We start from the raw sequence: 17,153 nt of genomic DNA on the forward strand, positions 1-17,153 counted from the left end.
TCACTTTGTCCGCTAGTGAGCCTCGATAACTTTCTGCGACGAGACATAAGGGAACCATAAGTTGAGGGTTAGAATAGATAGAATAACAGAACACTGCCGGTATGAAAATCTTTGAAACCAAACAGGCAAATCTGGACCTTGTATGAGTGATCTGTTAACATTTATCAACCATTTACTAAATACAACTGAAGTAATCTCAAACTTGAAACACCTGAAAATCAGAGTATCCATGTGGGATTGGTAAAAGCTGTAGAATGGATCATTCAGCCATTTAAAATTTTAATTATGGGCAAACTATTCCATTTAGCGAGGCAGTGACTGATTTCCATCCACTAATATGACACATCCATTTCCCTGAGTAATATTGTTTGGTTTGATTGAAAGACATGAAACACTTCGCATTTGCAAGTGATTAAGACTGATGAGATGAATTACATTTGTTGATGGTGAAACAAATATGGCGGATATATATATCTACATGTCATCATCGATAATATAAGCATTTCATGCCATCCATGATAGTCAGCGAGCGGGCAAAAATTTTACTCTTTGAGGGTTTCCTGTTGACGTTATCTGCAGTCAATCTGGTATAAACTAGCGGCTAGATTATCTTTCGATATTTGTTCAATAATTTAATGTTACTAAACATTCTCAGGACTCGATTTTGACCCATTTGAATGAAAGTTAGAATTGTTTGCGAATAAATATGGGTATTGTTTAACGATAGTCTTTTATCCATCTCTAGAAATTTGACGGTTCGACTTTGGAGACAAAATTTTTGTTCTTTCAGCAGATAGGAATTTTCAATTCAGATACAAGATGTTAAACTAATGTCCACCACGATCCAATTCTGTATAAATCCAAGTAGGAAACCTACACAAAAAATCACTCAGCCACATGCTACATGGAGAAGTCCCTAATAATCTCACTGGGAAGACTGAACAAACGAAACATGAATCTACGGTGGGGGATTCATTTACATACATAAACCTGTGAGAACGTATTTTTGACGGAAGTTCAAAGTGAAATACGACCGATGGAAATCTCGTCATCGGCAAAAAGGTATCAGATTTCTCTGAAATGAAGAAAATATATATCTATCATCTCCTCACCGGACAGTAAAGCATACGTTACACAATGGAAACAATGTAACGTCGAATTCCAGATCAAGCTTTGACTACTTCTATCAATTACGGATTCGGCCGAGGACGGTCATGTGTAGATTGCCGATTAGTGTTTAATAACCCATACTCGGGTGGGCAGAAGTGAACAACAATATCACGGTAACTACAACGATCTTTCTCTACAAAACATCAAACGCTTTAATATTTTTTTGAACTTCCTAGCAATTATTTAATCTCGGTGGTGGTCGTTGCTGTTTTGACGATGGTTTACAACATTGTGAATCATTTGCGATTATAAACATCTGAGGCGCCAGTTTTACGATTGTTAATTTGAACAGGAAACCTTGCCATAATTACATATGCGGGACATTAATATTCTATATATCACAACGAAGTTATTAAAAAATTCGCGTCAAAGTCTAGAATCGAAACAAGCGAGTGATGACCACATTGTTTTTCTGGTAATATTTGAAGTGTAGGTTATGCTTTACACTTTTATATCCAAAAAATCATGCGCAACAATTTCACCCTGTGTAATTACATGGGAAAAACTTTTTCGTTGATAAATCTCAACGCCTCAATTAATGCGAAAATAGGAAGGTCCTAGTACGCGAAGTGATCGACAAAGCGATTGCTTGTTTGACAGGTTCCATCGTTAAGCTGAAAAAAACTACCCACCATGTTGAACACATCTTCTGCTGCTGCACCCGTCCAATGATCAAACCAAAATTATAATTCATAGATTATGTTTAGGCTCGATCCACACCTATGACCAAGCGTGTGAGAAGCAAACTTGACGGAGGATGTTTACAGCATGCCCTATTGACTTTTACGACTACCAGGTTAAAAATGAGTGGCCAAAACAAACAGAAATCAACACTACGTCAAACTTGGATACATTGAAATTTGACTAACTGACGTACAAAATTCCTTTTCTAATGGAATGAGAAACAAAAGGAGTGTTGACAATAGGTTTGGCGCCAAAGATGTCGATCCATAAGAAGTAATATGTAGGCGAATATTGTGTGTGATCCTCTATTAAGAAAGATCATTAAAATAACTTTATCTTCCTTGTATTTATAAAGAAAATATCCTAGTTTATACGACATTTTTGTTGTTTACATCGAATATTCAAAAAAATATATATCCGAATTTGAATCTAAAGTACTTGTTTTCACACCACACAAACTTCTGGGGAAAAGACTTTTCGCCTGCAATGTATGTTTCTATGTTTGATTCTCGGGCCAGATTAGAAAGTTAGGAAGATTCTTGAAATAGCGAAAGTTTTCAACTCTATATGTATCTGGAGTGCATGGATACAGATGTTCGTGCCCTACTTGTATCTTTGACACCCCATCTCATCAAATACCCTTTTTTATCATATTATATAAACACAGTCGAATTGCCAAATCTGGTACAGCATTAGAGCAATCCACTGTAAGTATATAATGAGATTTGAATGGTATGTTTGATGACGTCACAGCGTAAAACTAAATTCAATTACCCAGAAAATGTCCACTCATTTAAACTTCGTCTATCGCACGCAACCCGACAAGTCGGAAATGTCATTTACGTATTCACGCACGCAACATAAAGCTGTTGGGTAGTTTTTTTGTAATGATTTAAATTGTCAAAACGTAAAAGGGAAAATTACTACCATACCATGTAATATTCGACAACGTAAGTATAGAATAATTATTAGGTAGAGCGTATCACAACGAAAAAATGTCCAAATAAGTTTTTGTTCATTATTTATTTATTATATGTTTGTTGTCTGCGTGATAGAAAAACTACAAATGGGAGAATATTATAAATACCACTTATTAAGCCGAAACAGAGTTTGTCTACTACACTTTTATAATTTCATTGAAATACGTTTCTAGATTTCCACGTTACAGCTGACGTGAAGCAAGTGACCAAATAATTTGTGAACGTTGCTAGAAAAGACTATCGATGAAAAAAAAACTCATTGAAACCTGTAAATAAAATATTCCAAAATGACTGGTATTTTATAAATATTTTTGTCTCATAGTAACTGCAAGTTATAAGGGTTCAACAAGCATCCCTAATTGTGACGATCAAAAGTAAAATAAGGAGCAAGAGAGTACTTTATTACATTTGAAAAGGAGACAATTTATAAAAGGCTGTTGATTTATTCAATTTAACAACTGACTCTCCCATTGGCAAAAAACTTTATTCAACATCGACATAAAGTGAAGTGAAAAACGCTGGGTCTTAATTGCTATGACTGTCCTTAACCTTCGGACAGCTCAAATCCCTGACCATTTTAGGGGTCTTTTTAAACCTATTTTTTTTGTCAACCATTAAGCCCTAAATCTTAACTCATGGCTTTTTGAAAGCGTCTGCTAGAGTTCTATTCAGCAATATATCTTTAAAACACACTCATCGAAAAAAATTTTTTGCAAAAAAATTTCAAAAATTTTTAAAAAAAAATTGAACTTTGAAATATTTTGTGTACAGTAGAGGGTTAATAATTAATTCCTAATTAATTAATTTTTTCTTCAACGTTTTCGTAAAGTTTTTCCTAACATAACAATACCAAAACGACTATTATAGCATAAATGGTTATTACTCTGAAATTCACAATTGTATTTACAGTATTGTCAAGTTCAAGGTCAAATTACCGATATTGATGACGTCACAGCTCTTATTATTACTGCACAGACCACCCCCAATGCAAAAAAATTAAATTTTTTCGACGGAAATGCGCGTAGAACGACGTAAACAATCCCATACGCACATTTACGCGGTAAAATTACCATTAATTTTACGTTTTTTTTACATACAAAAAATCTCCATACCTCTGCCAACTAAGGAGCAGTCGAAATCATATTTATCAAAACAACACAGCGCCAGGGATGGTCAGGGATGGTTAGTATGACTGAAAATACATGCTAAAACAATAATAAGTCGTTATAAAGGAGTATTTCCTGTCTGAGCTGAGTCGACATTTTCAGACGTCTGACAGGCAATTTTGAAATCCACGCTATATATACGATTCGCACTTTGCGTCACGGCTGGAAGGTTTTATCGCTTCTCTCATACCAGGGCATTACGTCAATAAACAGCTAAGAGCGATAGTAACAGTAGGTTACCATGAGCTAGCCTTAATAGCGCTGAAAAGCCCATATGGGCTTACCGGCTGTGGGAGGGTTAATAAGACAACGCGAATAACAACCTGAGCACACATTTATTAACCTCAAATCAGATAGAACGTGAATATTTGTCCAGGCTTTCCTGTTTTAAATCATCTGCAATGTAACATGGATCAATTGGAGTGTATATAGCATTTTTTAAAAAGAAATTTAATTATTGGTCAAATCTGAAAATAAAGGAAACCACAAGATGTCATCTCTAGAATGCTCGACAGCTGATTAATATCCTACTAGAAAAGAATGTTATGTTTTTATCATGTTTTCAGTGGTGTGTAAAATGATAATAATCCACCTGCGAAAAAATGGTAAACTTCGTCAGTTATTTTAAATTATACTATCTCCGTTCCCATTCCCAGCGTTGTTCACCGATAGAAGGTTTAAACAGTTATGCATCAATTTTCACAAAATAGAACTTGAATTCATTCAAAGAACGTAACATGATAGTTCTGAATGTTTTCTTTAGGTCTAAGCAAATACATTAAGTGAAGGATTAATCGTAGTCGTGTAAGGTGGTCGTTCCGCTGACAAAATAAGATTAAATGTTATCTGTTCATAGTTGCGTAACTGTATCACGAAAAAACATTGACTTAACATTGAATGACGTAATTTAAATAAAAGTGGTCAGTGGCTTAGTGGCCTTCAGCATAGTTAGTCTGTCGGACCACCATATATATCCCTATTATTTCAGAATCTCAGCAATGGAGACATTGAAGGAAGGCGCGCATTATGTTGCATGTGGAATGGATTGCCTATTTGCACACATACATGTTTGTCAATGTTATGAGCTTTGTACCCGAATACTTATCTAATTCAAACTACAGTATAACTGAAAAATGCTCCATTTATCCCTATCAATTTTAAAACCAGAGCAACAAACGCAATGAATTCGACAAATTTCTATTCGTTGGGCGCCGCAGTCGTGTTTAAAGGGCTCGATGAATATATCTATAATTTACACATGAATAGTTCAAATCATATGTAATTTATCTCTAATAAAAGCCTTACAAATAAATTGTATGCGCAGCAAAGCATGATTGAGTATGACTCTAAACCTTACGAAACGTAAGCGGACAAACATTGAAAGCAAGCAATGGGTCAACCGTACAGTTCTGTAGTTCTAGCTTATAAGAACTAGGTTTAAGGCCTTTTATGAGGCGGTTACAACCATTTATGTTGTTTTAGTTGGGTCAGAGATATGGATAATATATTACAGCAAGGCTGAGACTGAGAGTAACTGGAATGTTGAAGACAGACTAAGGCGATAATACTGATTCTGAAACAAATTACCCTCATAGGGAGGCGTACAAGACCGCAAATTTTTCTCGCATAGTGTGGTAGTGTGCAGAGTTGCCAACCGAAATGTTGTGTCACAGGAAGAAATTGAGAAAAAGGTCAGATTTCAGAGTGCAAAACGCTTAAACATGCTCACGGGGACGAACCATGCACATTGGATTGCACTCAGATCAATCGGCTAGAGAAAAAATAATTTTTATGCAAAGCGCTCTCGATTACTGAAACTTTTGGGTACAGTCACACAAAAAAAGTACAACAAAATTTGACAAAGTACAACAAAGTATTTGAGAAATTTATGGTTTTTTGTTTATTTTGCGTCATACTGTAATTTAAAAGAAGTTTCAATAGTTAAGTTGCAAATAGCAATGACGAATCGACAAAATAATTGAATTTCTGGTATAACGTAATTTGTAATACGTCATTTAAAAGCTAAGAAAAGACTGGTTTCCAAGTAAAAATCCCTTGCCTTACACCCCGTTTACATAAATATTACATCCTGACGTATTTGTCAAGGTTTATTTGTTTCATACCGCTTAGCTTTTGCTTTGTTTGGCAAATTTTCGCTTGGTGCACTATTTGGCGACAATACTGGCCCAATCGGTGAATTTGATGATAAGTTGAGTTCAAAGTCGTTAGTGTCAAAATATAATACGATATAGTCTGAGCTAACGTCTTCATTATCTTTCATTATTTGAAAACATGGTCGCAGTAACACGAAACGGAGCGATCGCAGTTTTTGTAATAGGTTATAAAATATAATATAATTGTATGAATATTGACTAAAACTCTTAAATATTTCTATTACGGTTGAATTGAAGTCTGGATAAGGAGCTGATTTAGTCATCATTTAACATATAATACCCCTCCGTTAGTTTACTTCAAAATGAACAATACGGCACGTGGCGAAAGATAGTATTCCACTAAATTTGAGGTTGTATAAAGAAGACATTGATAACAAAAACACGCCTGTATATATCCTGTCGATCATGGGAAATATATGTGGTATGTTTTCGCTTATGGTCCAAACATGGCCGTCTAAATTATACATTTTACAGCGGTTAGTTAATGACGGAGTCGATCAACGACACAGGATCTTGCAGTCGTATCACGCCCTATAATTTGATTGGGAAAAGATTTATGGCTCGCACGTAAACCGACGTGGTTGGATTGCTATTCTTTTGTTACATGCTAGCTGCGTTGCTGTATTGTGTGTTATATGTCAAGTTGTAAAATAAAAGTGCGAAATTAGTTTTACAATCGTTGTTTATCTGCATAGGATGGTAATAACAGTAGGGACAGAGGAAATGAGTGGCGAGCTTAGTCGATTTTTAAACGCAATAGCAGGAAATTAAGGCAAAATAGAAATGATTGAGGGGTACTAATTCATATTCATCAATAAATATTATCTCAACTAGGACAACTAAAAATATCAGACAAGAACAAATAACTAACTTCATAACAGCAAGCGGTAAGTTGCAGAATTTAGTTTCAGATAGAGAAAAAAGCTAAAAATTCTGTCGTCTGTCATGTTCAGTATCGCATTTACTAACAAATCATTGCGAGCTTACAGTATATTTATGCCTTGTCCAAAACGTTTTGTTAGCCAAACCCTTCACCTAATTAATTTTCATACTCAGCTGACACTATTACATAGATACGCATTTCCTTGTTACTAATTTCGTTCATGATAATTTGTAGCAATGGCATAGTTAACCAAAATAGAATCATGGCACAGAATGAAATATATATATACTGTATTCGCGTAACAGACACCGCAAATCCGCAGAGCGTAGGAGCAGACAGCTTGAATATTCCTTGTATGTTGAGGCAGTGGACTATAAGGCTTGAACTAGCTAAGATATTCCAAAACATGGGAATTTTGTTAAGGTATATATCAAGGTCGTGAAAAAAAGATCTATGTGCAACTTTGCGTACAATAATGTATGTTGTAAAAAATTTAATATGATTTGATAGACTACGCGTTCCAGTTCAAGTTGAAAAAGTTATAACCTTGATGTTGACGGAACGGACTAAACTACAAAAAATAACAAATCAGGAACTCAAATGTAATAAGAGTCGTCTCTGGATTTTACCTATCCCATAAATTGAAAATTTTGCGCTTGACAAAGAGAGGCACCGATAATCATCAATCAATTTATTGTTTAGAAAACGACAGATGCCGATATAATCTTAAGAATAAATATGTTCACGCACTTACTTTTGTCGCTCGAGTTAGGTCAACCCCACTATTCCATTCGCTTGTTTGTACTATGCTCGTTTGTGAATAAAACCAGCCGACGACATTTCATGGTTAGTCGTCATTTGGCTTGGCATCATCTTAAGATTATATATTCGTAAAATATTTGGCCAAAATTTGATGCGCACGGTCTCTATTCCGATGTATATATAATATCAATACAATTTAGCAATCATTTACAGAATATAATTTGACAAGTATACCAAAATGTAACCATGAGCACATAGAAAATTAGAGAAGAGTTTACTTAGTAACCAAGGTCACAAGCAAAGTTATGTTATTAAGCTAGTATAAAAATCCCAATTCACATCTGAATGTTGTGATACATATAGAAAGGGGGTTAGGAAGAGCAGCCAACTATAAATTCAATGAGTATTTTTGGAAGTTGTATTACATAATTCCAATTATTATGAAAACTCAATCATGGACATAGGTAATAAATATACGGAAATGAAGTGCTGTTCTTATGGCAACAACGTGGAAATATACTTAAATTCAAGAATGTATCAATACCCTCAGCTTAAGAGTGCCAAATCAAGGTATCGCTTCGTGACTATGGAAATTGGGAAGCCCACTTAACGTTTAAAGCGTTGTCGATCCCATACCAGGTGTGTTGTGTTTGATCACGATTTATCTCAAATATGACGATCCTATCACGTGCCAAGCCATAAATATAAACCAATGGGTGGACTGAGAATTTCGTGGAAAGCTAAAGCGGTTATCAAGTATGAGCCGTCGAAGTTTCATCATCATAAGACGCATGTTATTCATGTTTTCACTTGGTTCGGTGTCGATATGTCAACGATTTAGCTAAATCGGAACCGTTTGTTTGTTGTTGATATGCCTAACGACAAAACATTCGCGTATTAGCGGTTAGTGCGGTTAACCTCTTTCATGGTATAAGCCGGGAAAAATCGACAAACCTTCATGCCTTTCAAATACCTCAAAAATGTCGTCCATTTCGAAATCTCAACAAACCATAAAATGTATGCGAACCTTTCATGTCATCATTTGACTGTCACCTCAGTTAGATAGCCTACTCAACAGGTAATCTGCTGTGGAATTCACATCTACCAGAACTTTTGTTAAAAGAAATCGGTAGTTGCAATATGTAGTCGAGGATAGAAAACCAGATGTACATGAAATTAAGTGCGCAGTTTTATCCTCGCATTCTCGAATGGTACTTATGGGCACAACTGAGTGTCTTTTTATAATAAGAAAAAAAATGGTTTATCTTATAAAGTAATTTGAATATTCAAAATGCAGATCTGTAATACCGTATATTAAATAGTGACAGTGTAAGAAACGATACCAAATGACATTTTTGAGCGTCTCAGCTTCACAATTTACGATAGACAGATGACAGCCTGAAGGCTAGAGGTAACATTTTATTACGACTTCACTGTGATCCATGACAGAAGCTAAGACTAGTGAGTAGTGGGCATAGTTAAATATCAGTTCAGAAGTGGCGATCTACGGAATATAATAGAAGTTGTGGTTGGGAAATGCCAAATGCTTGAATAACTCCAGCAAATAGAAATAAAGATACATTAATACAAGGACAACTAGTTGTAATTCAAAGTAACAATGTCGGAAATTTGGAGTATGACATCGTGAGAATTTGATGTTTTTAGAACGCATATCATATTTCTGAAAAGCTTATTCAATTTTTCACCGGGTTTATTTATCGAATAGTGTCAGTGAAATGCATCTGGCAGTGCAGGCCGCACGCAAGAGGAATCGAATTCCGCTACAATTACGCAATTGCATACAGCAAAATGAGCAAATTGAAAGGGAATGCAGACTTCATGGGACGATTGTTGGGTATCGAGTTACTGATGACGTCTGCTATGGCACGAGGCAACTAAAAAATCCCAATTTGTAGTAATAGAATTAATCGAACTTAAACCGAATCATAGCGCATGGTATATTGATGGTCAATTGAATGTGAATCGAGTGAAGTAATTACCGTACATTTAATGTTTAAAACCAGTAAAATGTCAAAACTTTTAGTCAGAAAAGTGAAATTTCGTCATAATATTTGTGCGAATATAGGCCTTAAATGGAACTGTACAATATTTAGCTATTTCTGTTATTCTACATATCGATTGTAAAATTTGAATTACAATTAGCAGATCTTTAATTAAATCATTGGTTGTGAACGTGATATGCAGCGTGTGATCAAGTGAGCTTGTATGGGTACTGAGGCTTTAATGTCTCCCTTTATTTCGTCGTCGTATAAGAAAACAATTTAGAAAATTATGATTTATTCAGCACAGTATGTGAGCGGTGTATAGAATTTCAACAACGCACATTTGTCAGACGGCATACATGGTCTTGGCGATTCAATCGAAAGGAGGTAAACCGAATTGGTCGTTATTTAAATGTGGTGTCAGAGCTAGCCGCGGGGAGTCGACTAACAATTGGCATAATATTTTCAGAACTAGCGCGTGGTTAAAAACCAAACATACAAAAACAGTGTGCGCACTATGCAACCCCACTGCGACCTTACAGAGTTCGTTTTATTTCATAACTAAACGAATACGATGCACTAAACAATATACTCATCAATATTGTTGGCTGACAATAACACAGTTATGCAGAATAATGGCCGGTTTGAACTTGAGGCCGAGAGATGAAATTCCACAGAGGCTTTGTTCAATCGCCGTGAAAGTTAACCGAGGGCAATACAAACCACAAAACAGGCGCAGATAGTTTCGCATAGACGGGAAATTGAGACTATAAATGTTTTACAGGTTACAGGGCCACATGCGGCAGGAACAGTCACTAATAATGGTTATCTGGGTCTAAATTACTCTATAACGTGTTACTGCAGTTGAATAAAGCAAGTGAAGCATTGCATAAAAAGGCAAACATTGCGAAAATGTGTGGCTTTTATGTCGAGCTAATTGAGTGAAATGTACCTAAAACGATCATATGATCCATATAAGAATTCCCAACTCCAAGTGACATTTTCAAGAAAGGGCGAATGAAAAATCTTTATACTAGATTTATATATATTTAGTGAACTTTTAGTTGTAATTTCTCGGATAAATTTGGTTCCAATGACTTTGGAACATACAGCAACTAGTATGGATAATAAAGATGGGCGATCTACCCTGCCCTTTCGACCCAAACTAACTAAAATATGAATGAAAGTAAATTTCATGTTGCTGTAGTGGTCTATCGCTATCTCGACAAAAATACGAAAGACTGTCCCCAAACATAACTCGTTTGCCTCCAAAAACCTAACCAATAAACGAAAATTGGTCAATAATCGTATATTTAAGAATACCAAGTAGTGTTTTTATGTTAGGGAGTAGAGTAGTAGACGGACGCCAATTATAGCCGGGAATCCTTTCAAGGTAGTCGTGTAAACATTGACTACATCACATAGGAAGGCATTCGAAACCGTGGACAAACAAATCCAGCTTTTAGGAACCGACCGATTGCAAGATGGATGATAGACATGTAGGCTTTTATGTTCGATATTCTAAGTAATGCATTAAGTAAGAAATGTTTTTAGTCACTTATACATAAGTATCGTTAAGATTATATGCCGTCGAATAGATATTTAACAACCAAATTCAGTAATCGTATTTCAGAATCGGCAACGACTAGGCGTTGAAAATATAGATCTACGGTTAAAGGATTTTCACATGAGTTTAAAGCACTTTTCTTTCACTTTCATCACTCGAAAAGTTTTAGTATAAACCAGGGATAATGAATGGCTGTGCAGCACTATCCATCGTGATCGTGACCAATTTGGTAAAATCTTTTCCAGTAGATAACTAGTAAATTTGATATTTTAATTGTAATTTCATTTCCGAATTACGTTTATTTAACCATGTCCGAGAGGGTGTTTAGCGTGCCGTGTTTCAACATCCTTTCATTTCACGATGAAGGTTTTGTTTCCGTTTCAATGTAGTTGAGCGCTCGTGTTTAGGTGATGTACTATTGTATTCTCAGTAGAGTCGGGTGCACATGGTCGATATTGGCAGTCCCTAGTCACGCGATATTTATTCATTCGTCAAGTGTGTACAATTCATAATTGTCGCCTACTGAAGACAGCTAGGCGAGGTTAACCTCTAACTGGATGAATGGTTACAAACGACGACAACATAGTATATCGTCAATACGAATCAAATTTCTTTTGAACTTTGATACGAACACCCATGACAAAATCGAAGTTCGCTGTCATACTTGGATAATTATTCGTTATAACTATCTATGCCAGTACAATAGCCATTGAACTACCAGTGCGAACAAAATTTAAACGTAAAATTTTCTTTTTGTCATGTGCATTTTTTCATAATTTTGCAATGCGATTAATTTGAATTTACGATTTCCAGCTGTCATATTCTCCATACACAATAGTTAGCGTTCCTTGATCGTGTACCGTATTGTTTATGACAATGAATTATTAGCAACCTTCGATCTGTAGTGATGTCGAGTGGTTATTTTATCGATTAAATATGTCCATTGTCGCCAATAGCATTATTGCCTTTATTAATAATTATTTTAATTTTTAATAAGTCGATCCGGTTAGATTATAGATCTGATTTGACAAGTAATAAGGACTTCGGTACCCTCTTCAGCTAATCCAACCCTTGAATATCAAAAGTGGATACTCATTACGACCTTTTTTGCTATACTTGTTGGACAATGCATGCGCAGTTTTTAACGGAAGACCTTCATTCTCCTATCAAATTTGAACCGAAGAAAACTATTCGTCAGTTATTTGTATGGTTCAGGTCAACTTGGGCGCATATTTTATATTGCTTTCTGCAGGTTTATCTTAATCGTGTAAACTTACATGCGTGATTAGAATTGATTAATTAGTTACCCTGGAGTTAATTAAACATTAACATCGAATTTCGCAGCATGAAGTGAGTGTTAAATGCTTAGGAGATGCAAGAGCAACGATGTCATAACAGTGCATAAGTTAGATTAAAGTTTTGCCATGCCTGCAATTCGAGTAAGCAAATCCTCTTAAAATGGGCATTGCGTAGCATTGTGGGATTCAGACAAACCCGGCATAAGCTGCAAATTAGGGCATTTAATTGTCCTTGAATGTTAACTCCAAGTCGTTGTAAGAAGATTAATCATATTTGACAATAGACCTTAAATTTGTTTCCTTATTAACAAGCTCGCAATTAGAGCCATTATAACGAGAATTGAGACATTGAATGCTGTCGTGGAGTTCGATTCAGCCTCAATATGTCCTGTTATTTTGCGGAGCGATTGTGTTATCAGACAACAGTTTCCGGAAATGCATATTATAACTAAATTCAAGCCATGTATATTCTGAGATATTCGTTGATAATAGCATTGAAATATCAGTTATGACAAGAGAAAAATACATGTATTGGTGAGCGTATTGTGCTATCAGATAACAGTTTCCGGAAAAGCACAAGATAACTGAATTTACCAAGTGATGTATATTCTAAGATATCCGTAGATAATAGCAATAAAATATCAGATATGACAAGAGAAAAAGATTAAAGATTTAATTCACAGTATAAAGCAAGAGTTGGCAATATAAGTTTCAAATTGTCTACCGAGAATAATCTATTTAGAATGAGAAAGTAATAAATGTACATGGTTGAATTCGCAGAAAGTTGATGACAGACATTTTCGACTTTCGAGGCATTTTGAATATCGCATCTTTTGGAGAAAGCGTACGTACCATGCAAGCGTTGCTCATTTATACTGATTGGCGTAAAAATTGTTAATGGTTGCAATCACTCGAGATAACCTCGAGCCAACTGTTGGCAGCTGCAGATTCTCGAGGCGTGTTGGGATAGCCGTTGTTTATGGAGAGTATTAGGGTCAATCCTACGAACAAAGCAGTTAAATGTTAGTATCAACAAACTGTTGACGAGTAGGTTTTCAGGTGTATATTTATTTATCTGCGCGGGCATATCAAAGGCGACTGTTAGATTACCCAGTTTTAAGTGTGCGACGAAGGAAGTGAGAGCGGGAAAATCATGAGTGAAGTGCAATATTACACACCTTGACACCGAAATTCGAATGTTGTGATTATTTCGTGCACAGATCTTTTAATTGCAAATTTCAATCTATAATTAGCCTTGGAGATTTGCTGTAGGTGTTGAATAATGAAAAAAGATCTAACGCTGCGACGGATAGAAAATAAGCTCAGCGTTGCCAGGGCAGCAACTTTTCAGATTTCCAGCTAACCATTGTCGGAGAGTAGTAAACACTTATATCTCTTAACGGTTAAACCCCAAATGGCTTTGCTCTTAATAATATACTATCATATATTTTTGGGAAATTTTTTGTTTCACATCCCATTAAATATAAAGAATTTAATATTTGGCATCTAAAGTGCGGCGATAAACGCCATCACTGACAATAGAACTTAGAGATCCAAAAGTGACTTGAGAATTTCGATAAAAAAATGAGACAACAGGTAATTTTGGCGGGCGCGTGCAAAACAATATTAACAACCAGTTAGTTATTAAGTACGAGATGAGCGGCGATTAGCTCGCAGGTGGAGAGACAAGCGTCGAGAATACGCTAATTTTCACATCCGCGCGAAACCGCTTGAAGACGCCGACCGACGGCAAAATGTATTCCAACAATACTGACTGAAGGGAAAGGCGGTAATTACTTAACGCAGTCTCGAAGGCTGCTAATGTTTTTATTGCGCAAAAGGTAATAAACGATTAGTCATAGATCCAGGTATTCAATTTCGACGAAGGTGATGAGTATCGAAGAACAAATTGACGAGAAAGGACAGAAACTAAGCCACCGATATTTTATTAAAAAAACTCTAAAATCAGACAATTGCACTTACACATACAGCATAATGCAAGTCCGACCAATTCGAAATTGAACTTTTTATATTGACTAGGTTATATTATACTGAGTACGTTATATTTTCGTGTATTCAGCCGCGTCTCACAAAGGAGATCTTTTCAGTTTATGATCAATTTGAGATATGTCAATCAGCGAAGTATTTTTACTGCGATCAACTTTAGTAAAAGTATATATTTGGTGAACACTCTAGAAAGAAAAGATAAGACAGTTGAGCATATTCGCTTTCATAACCCACGCTGTACTGACTGCAGTATACTTTTATAGTATATATATAGTAGCTGAGATGTGCATTGAAGGTAATTTAACGTTACTTTTCGTTCCCCATACATACATAAAATGCTATATAAATTATTTCCAGCGGTGAGAAATGAATACGTATTTGTTTATTCGAAAACCTCCAGGGAGATATAATTCGGATTAACAATGAATGGACTTATTGAATAGCATGTATAGATTTAAGAGAAAACATTAATCAATATCATATAGCTAATATTCTATTTGTAGAGCAATAGCATCATATATAGCATTCGAAGCATCGCGTCTATAACTCAATGTTTACTCAAATACAGGGCTTTCTGATATGACCAGAGAGCCTTGGTGAAAGCTGTAATAGTACTTTTCACATATGTTCAGATATGATGGAATATAACCGATGCATTGCTGACATAATATTTGTCCAAATATATAAAGATATCAGCGCTTATACCGTGGTATTTATGCGGAAGAAACATTTACAATTGGTTCCATTACATTTGAACCCACGTACATTTGAACCCATGACAATTGCACCTGTATGCTATTGCACCTATGAAATTTTTTTTGTTTTTCGGATAGTTGAACCCATACTAACCCTAACCCATGGGTTTTAGCACCCGCATATAGATTGAACCCGTGGATATACACATGGGTTCAAATGTACGGTCACCTTTACAATTATCGACCCCTGCCTTAGATCGTAATAATTTCAATGAATAATGATATTATAGCTGTCGAAAATCTTTGCCATTACTTAGAAAACGGTAAATAATGGAATTAAAAGTGCACTGCATTATCACCATTATGTTTTCTTATTGTTAACCCGTACATGAACCACACTTTCCCATAGCCATAAATTTTACAGATGCTAATAAATTAAGAAATGTTATAGAAGGCGTTGTTAAATAAAACCCTTTAACGAATGTTTTACGATTTCGTAGTAAGCGGTACAACAATGCGATGGGTAAAATAAGAAAATATAGTTCCGATCGCCCTTCCTACAATGACAAAGAGTTGGTCAATTTGTTGTCGTTTATAAGAATCGGCCAAATGTAAGCTCTCTGTGGACCCGAGAATGATCTGTCCACTTGAGCCCAAGCACACTTTGAATAGGTATTATACGAAGAGAAATTGGTACCATGAAGAATGTTCTCAAGTAAACCTACTGTAACTCACGCCCCTTTCTACGAGAGTAAAACTGTCCATTGCTCTGGGTCGATTTTTCTGAACGCGGGAAAATGTATGACGAACCCTTCTATTCAAATTCTTTACTCGAACCGAAATCATCGGCTTGGAACGAAAATAAAAAAAACGCACCGCTGCTCCGATCGCGGGCGTCACGGCGACAAACGCAAAAAGTGGCATTTGGCTAAACGATCAGCAACAAGATTGAGTTACTAGCAGCGAGTACTGACGATTGGGAATATAATTCAAGAAGGTGATCAAAACAAAATTATGCGAGAGGTACTCAACAAGATATTCAAGAAATAGTGAATCTAAAACTAAATTCGTACTGATACTGACTGTTAAAAGAAAAATCGTATTGGCCGAGTAAAATCGTGAAAGTATATTACATAGTGAAAATGTTAGCTGTAATTTAGTAATACTGTGATAAGTAATTCAAGGTTAAATGAAAAAGACAATTAGTCAGACTATATATTATTCCATGTATACTATATTGTTACTGCTAACAGCCAGAATGTCTAAGTAAAACATTTTGATTTTCTTTCTAATTTGTTAACAAGTTGCGTGATTACATCATGTTCAGATTATATTTATTGGTTCTGATCATGTCAATGAGAACGAGGTTTTTGTGCTATTACTCTAAACTGAACAGACAGCACTCGCCGCCGAATTGTTTATAAAATATCTATCGACGCCGGTTCCGTAAACTTAACATTCGAACTCCTGGCGCCAGTGGAAGTACACCGAAAGATAAGCATACAAGACATTGGGAAGAAACGCAAGACAATAAAAATCGGCAAAGTAATTGATTATCGTTAAAATAGCTTTAGATTTGGGATCAAGTGATGCTTTTTCTTAGTATTGAAAGGAAAAAATTAATTCGAAGTCGAAGCTTCAACCTAATCAAAAGTTAGCATTAACACACAATTTTCGTGAAACCGAAAATACGTACATATTCAGAATTGCAATTAGGGTACAAAGGCATATGTACTATGTGAAACTTACAGACTTACCCAAGGT

At 35.6% G+C, this 17,153-nt stretch overlaps 1 protein-coding gene across 2 annotated transcripts in view; it reads right to left on the reverse strand.

The window, feature by feature from the left end:
- The window catches only part of LOC120343996 (neutrophil cytosol factor 2-like), a 45,766-nt gene that overhangs the window by 17,314 nt on the left and 11,299 nt on the right, over positions 1 to 17,153 (reverse strand). The gene's annotated exons all lie outside the window — the stretch shown is intronic.

This window comes from Styela clava, chromosome 5, assembly GCF_964204865.1.
Source record: "Styela clava chromosome 5, kaStyClav1.hap1.2, whole genome shotgun sequence".
NCBI lineage: Eukaryota > Metazoa > Chordata > Ascidiacea > Stolidobranchia > Styelidae > Styela > Styela clava.